Source organism: Sapajus apella, unplaced genomic scaffold, assembly GCF_009761245.1.
Source record: "Sapajus apella isolate SASKATOON/1434 unplaced genomic scaffold, GSC_monkey_1.0 scaffold13, whole genome shotgun sequence".
NCBI classification, from domain to species: domain Eukaryota; kingdom Metazoa; phylum Chordata; class Mammalia; order Primates; family Cebidae; genus Sapajus; species Sapajus apella.
This window is the reverse complement of record NW_022436953.1, coordinates 27,902,343-27,907,988: the sequence shown is the minus strand read 5'-3', so window position 1 is coordinate 27,907,988 and position 5,646 is coordinate 27,902,343.

Genomic DNA, 5,646 nt, shown 5'->3' with positions numbered 1-5,646 from the left:
CACACGGGCTTCCGGCCGACCCGACCCCTTGGCATCATGGGAAATGGAGTCTGCAGCTGGCAGCCGCTGAGAGCCCTGAGCGCCCCCTGGTCCTGAGGGCTGAAGAACGGCGGTTTTCGCGATCGGAAGGACCCAGGCACTGTATCCTCCGCAGGGGTGTCGCTCCTTACACGCCTCAGACAGCGGTTGATCGTTCCCTAAACAGTTCTTTCCCTTTGCAAATGAAACTCTTAGTACTAAAAGCCAACATTCAGGCCCGGAGCGGTGGCTCACGCCTGTAATCCCAGTACTTTGGGAGGCCGAGGAGGGCGGATCACGAGGTCAGGAGATCGAGATCCTGGCTAACAAGGTGAAACCCCGTCTCTACCAAAAATACCCAAAATTATCCCGGCGTGGCGGTACGCGCCTGTAGTTCCAGCTACTCGGGAGGCTGAGGCAGTAGAATTGCTTGAACCCGGGAGTTGGAGGTTGCAATGAGCCGAGATCGCACCACTGCACTCCAGCCTGGGTGACAGAGCCAGGTTCCATCTCAAAAAAAAAAAAAAAAAAAAAAAAAAAAGCAAGCAGGCTCACGCCTGTACCCAGCACTTTAGGAGGCCAAAGCAGGAGTTCAAGACCAGCCTGGCCAACATGGTGAGACTCTCCCCCCAACCCATGTTGGAAGCCCTGCTCTTGCTCTTGGGAAGGGGACCTCCTGTGAGGGGCTCAGACCTCCCAGGGAACTTTCCTGTGTCCAGCCCAGAGCAACTCCCTCCAAAGGTGACCTTAGGTGTGTGGCTCAGGGCAGGTGCGTCCTGCTGAATGAGAGGCCGATTGCTCGGGCAGCAAGGTTTTCCTTGTGAAAGGACAGCTTTCTGCTTCACCTAACTGTACTTGTGAGCACCTGCCCAGTCCACCACGTGGCCACAGCCAGGGAGACTGAGTCAGCACCGAAGGCCATCCTGGAGCTGTATTTAACTTGTGAAATGGTACAGGCAAAGGAAGGTGGTGAGGTCCTGGGGAAGGAGCCTCAGGAGGCTGAGGCATGAGACTTGCTTGAACCCAGGAGGCAGAGGTTGCCATGTGCCAAGATTATGCCACTGCACTCTGGCCCTGTCTCAAAAAAAAAGCCAACATTTACTGCACTCAAGGATGAAAGGAAGGAGATAATTTGGGCAAACAGTTTGGTATAGTAGTGACATAATGTGGTAACAGATAACACGACTGCTCTGGTTGCAGAGTTTGGTGGTTCAAGGCACCATCATCTCTCTCTGTCAGATTTTTGTAACCTCTAACTGAGGGAGTTTGAACTGGTGGCAGTTTTGGCCCCCAAAAGGCATGTGGCGATATTTGGAAACATCATCAGATATCATAATTTGGAGTCAGGTGCCACTGGCATCTGGTGGGTGGGTAGAGGCCAGCGAAATGGCTAAACATCTTACAGCACACAGGGACAGGCCCACAACGAAGAAGGATCCGTGGTGACAAGAGTGAGAAATCCCGTGTTCCTGCTTCAGCTTTTAATCCCCTCCTTGCCAAATCTATGCTCCACACAGCAAAACGGTCCACATTTAAATGTAAAAATTAAACCATGTTGTTTCTTGGCCAAACACCAAGTCTTGCCAAGACCTGGCCCCTTTTACTTGCCTGATTTCAGTATCTGCTACTGCCCCCTTTGTTTACTGAGGTTTAACTACATTAGTCTTTTTTCTGCTTCCTGGACACCCCTAGCTCATTCTACCTCAGGGCCTTTGCGCTTGCCGTTTTCTTTGCCTGGGATGCTCTTCTCCCAGGCAATGGCATGGTTTACTATTTCTGCCCTCGATGCTTTGATGTGCTACCCAGACCTCCTGTCAGCCTTGCAGGATTGATTGATTCCTGCAGGTCTGCTCTCTCCTGTAATTATCCCTAGTGTAGAGAGCTTCATGGCCTAAGGCCACTCCTCCCTTCCTGGGCATCCAGCATTGAATGCCTGTTCAAGGTAGAGGAATAAATAGGAGGGTTAGCAGGGATTTGCAGAAGTTCTGTTATAGTGGTACCTCAGTGCAGCTACTTCATTCATCCAATCCTGCTTCTTTTTCTTCCCCAACAGATCATGATCCTCAAAATACTTCCTAATCAACTTCCTCCCTGTTCATCTCAGTCTCAGCCTTGGCTCCCTAGGAACAAAACCTATGAGAACCTCTTTTAGGTTTTCCCTCAGGGGAAGTCCTCAGTGCTGCCGCCCCTTCAGGGAGTCCTTTCCTGGTACCCTATCAAGGACTGCAACCTTCACTCCATGTTCTCAATATGACTTCCCTGTTGTACTTTTCCCTTTACCACTTATCATCTAGCAGCATCTCTATGTTATTCATATTCTGTTACTCATGTTCTGAACTTCATGAAGACAGGGATTCTTCTTTTTTTTATTTTTATTTTTAGATATGGGGTCTTGGTCCACCAATAGCTCACTGCAGTCTCAAACTCCTGGACTCCAGTGATCGTCCTCCTCAGCCTCCTGAGTCGCCGGGATTATAAACGTGAGACACCAGGCCGGGCGCGGTGGCTCACACCTGTAATCCCAACATTTTGGGAGGCTGAGGCAGGCGGATCACCAATCAGGAGATTGAGACCATCCTGGCCAACATGGTGAAACCCCATCTCTACTAAAAATACAAAAAAAATTAGACAGGTGTGGTGGTGTGTGCCTGTAGTCCCAGCTACTCGGGAGCCTGAGGCAGGAGAATTGCTTGAAACTGGAAAACGGAAGTTGCAGTGAGCTGGGATCATGCCACTGTACTCCAGCCTGGCGATAGAGCGAGACTCTGTCTTAAAAAAATAAATAAATAAAATAAAATAAAATAAATGTGAGACACCTCATCTGGCAAAGACAGGGATTCCTGCTTATTTACTGTTGCATCTTCATCATCTAGAATAATGGCTGGCATGTAAATATTGCCCAATATATGACTGTTGAATGAATAGTGCATGAAAAAGTGGGAGGGTCCCAGGGAAGATAATTGTGTTTGATCAGCAGCGTGCTAGAGGGGGATGGAGACAGAAGCAGCTGATAAAAGGTGTAGGCCTGCTAATAAGGAGGTGCCTAGGTTTGCTCACTGAAGAAACAGTTTGGGATGTAGGAGATGAGAGAGGAAAGAGACGCAGATGAACTGGGCAAATTTAGGGGGTAAAGGAGAAAGAGAATGAGAAGACGAGATGAGTGGTTCAGTGAGATTCTGGACTTTGGGCACAGAGAGAGGAAGACAAAGAATTTTTAGGCTCTGACCAGGCTTGGTGGCTCACACCTGTAAGCCCAGCAATTTGGGAGGTCGAGGCAGGTGGATTGCTTGAGCCCAGGAGTTTGAGATCAGCCTGGGCAACATAGTGAGACCACCAGCTCTACAAAAAACATTTAAAAAGTTAGCTGGGCATGGTGGTGGGTGCCTGTAACCCCAGCTACTTGGGAGGCTGAGGTGGAAAGATTGCTTGAGCCCAGGAGGTCGAGGCTGCAGTGAGTTAACTGATCATGCCACTGGGCTGGGCACAGTGGCTCATGCCTGTAATCCCAGCACTTTGGGAGGCAGAGGCAGGCGGATCATTTGAGATCAGGAGTTCAAGACCAGCCTGCCAACATGGTGAAATCCCGTCTCTACTAAAAATACAAAAAAAAATGAATTGAGTGTGGTGACAGGCGCCTATAATCCCAGCTACTCTGGAGCTGAGGTAGGAGAATTGCTTGAACTCAGGAGGCGGAGGTTGCAGTGAGCTGAGATCATGCCATTGCACTCCAGCCTGGGCGACAGAGTAAGACCCTGTCCCAAACAAACAAACAAACAAAAGAAAATCTTCAGCAAAACACCTATAGTGATACAGCATACTCATGTAGTGATTATGCTTGAAAACTTTATGGTAGATTGCTTGGGTGCCAATCTCAGCTCCAGAATTTACTGTAACCTTGAGCAACTTCTATGTGCCCTAGTTAGCTCATCTGTAAAATGAGGCTAATACTCTTATCTACCTCCTGTGGCTATCTTTAGGAGTAACTGAAATAATACATTGGATGCACTGAACACAGTTCTTGGCACACAGTGACAGTTGTATGATTGCTAGCCATCATTTCTATTATCATGAATTAGTTTAAAAGATAAGAGATCTAGGCCAGGTGCGGTGGCTCATGCCTGTAATCCCAGCACTTTGGGAGGTCAAGGTGGGTGGTTCACCTGAGGTCAGGAGTTTGAGATCAGCCTGACCAATACGGACAAACCCTGGCTCTACTAAAAATAGAAAATTAGCTGGGTGTGGTGGAGCATGCCTGTAATCCCAGCTACTCAGGAGACTGAGGCAGGAGAATTGCTTGAACCGAGGAGGCAGAGGTTGCCGTGAGCCAAGATTGCGCCATTGCACTCCAGCCTGGGCAACAAGGGTGAATGAAACTCCATCTCTGAAAAAAAAAAAAGAAAAAAGAAAAAGAGCAGGAGGTGGGCTGGGCATAGTGGCTCACGCTTGTAATCCCAGCACTTTGGGAGGCCAAGGCAGGAGGACTGCTTGAGTTCAGGAGCTTGAGACCAGTTTGGGCAATGTTGTGAAACCCTGTCTCTACAAAAAATTAGCTGAGCACGGTGGCACAGGCCTGTGATTCCAGCTATTTGGGAGCCTGAGTTGGAAGGATCACTCCAGTCTGGGAAATCGAGGCTGCAGTGAGCTATGATTGCACCACTGTACTCCAGCCTGGATGACAGAGCAAAAAAAGCTGGAGGTGGTGGGAAAACAAGGAGGGGTTTTCAAGAGGGATGTGCTCAGAGGTGTTGATTGCTGTGGAAAGTCAAGAAGGAGGGTAAAAGCCTGGAATGTGATCCTTGGTTTGCCAACTGAGAAGTGTCTTGAGAACTCTTTAAAGCACAATTTCTGAGGTGTTGCAGTAATGGGGTGCCAGGCTGCAGGGAAGGGAAGAAGGAGGAGACAGGCAGCCACCTGACTGCAGACTCCCTCTGTCTCAGGTAATGGGCACTCAGTGAAGGGACTGTGTTTCTATTCTTTTTTTTTTTTTTTTTTTTGAGATGGAGTCTCACCCTGTTGCCAAGGCTGGAGTGAAGTGGCGTGATCTTGGCTCACTGCAACCTCCTCCTCCCGGGTCCTGGTTCAAGCAATTCTCCTACCTCAGCCTCCTAAGTAGCTAGGATTACAAGCATGAGCCACCATGCCCAGTTAATTTTTGTATTTTTTAGTAGAGATGGGGTTTCACCACGTTGGCCAGTCTGGTCTTGAACTCCTGACCTCGTGATCTGCCCGCCTTAGCCTCCCAAAGTGCTGGGATTACAGGCGTGAGCCACTGCGCCCGGCCAGGGACTGTGATTCTTGGCACATACTTGGTTCTCCCTAGTGATGGGCGGCTCTGCTCAGAATGAGCTTCTGTACCCTCAACCAAAAATCCTGTTGCCCTGGGTGATCAGAGGTGGTACCCACAGCCTTCAGGACTAAACAGCCACAATAATCCTGCCTGGAGCCAGAGAATGAACTCTATATAAACCGTGGGGTTTTCTGGGGCTCCAAACCAACAACTGTTTATAGCTTTTATCATACAGCAAAAATATCTTAAGTATTGGCAAGACACCAGGTTGAAGGCAGGCTTATCTTTCATGAGTGCTTCTTAATTAGAACCTAAAACTCTTTTTTTTTTTTTTTTTTTTT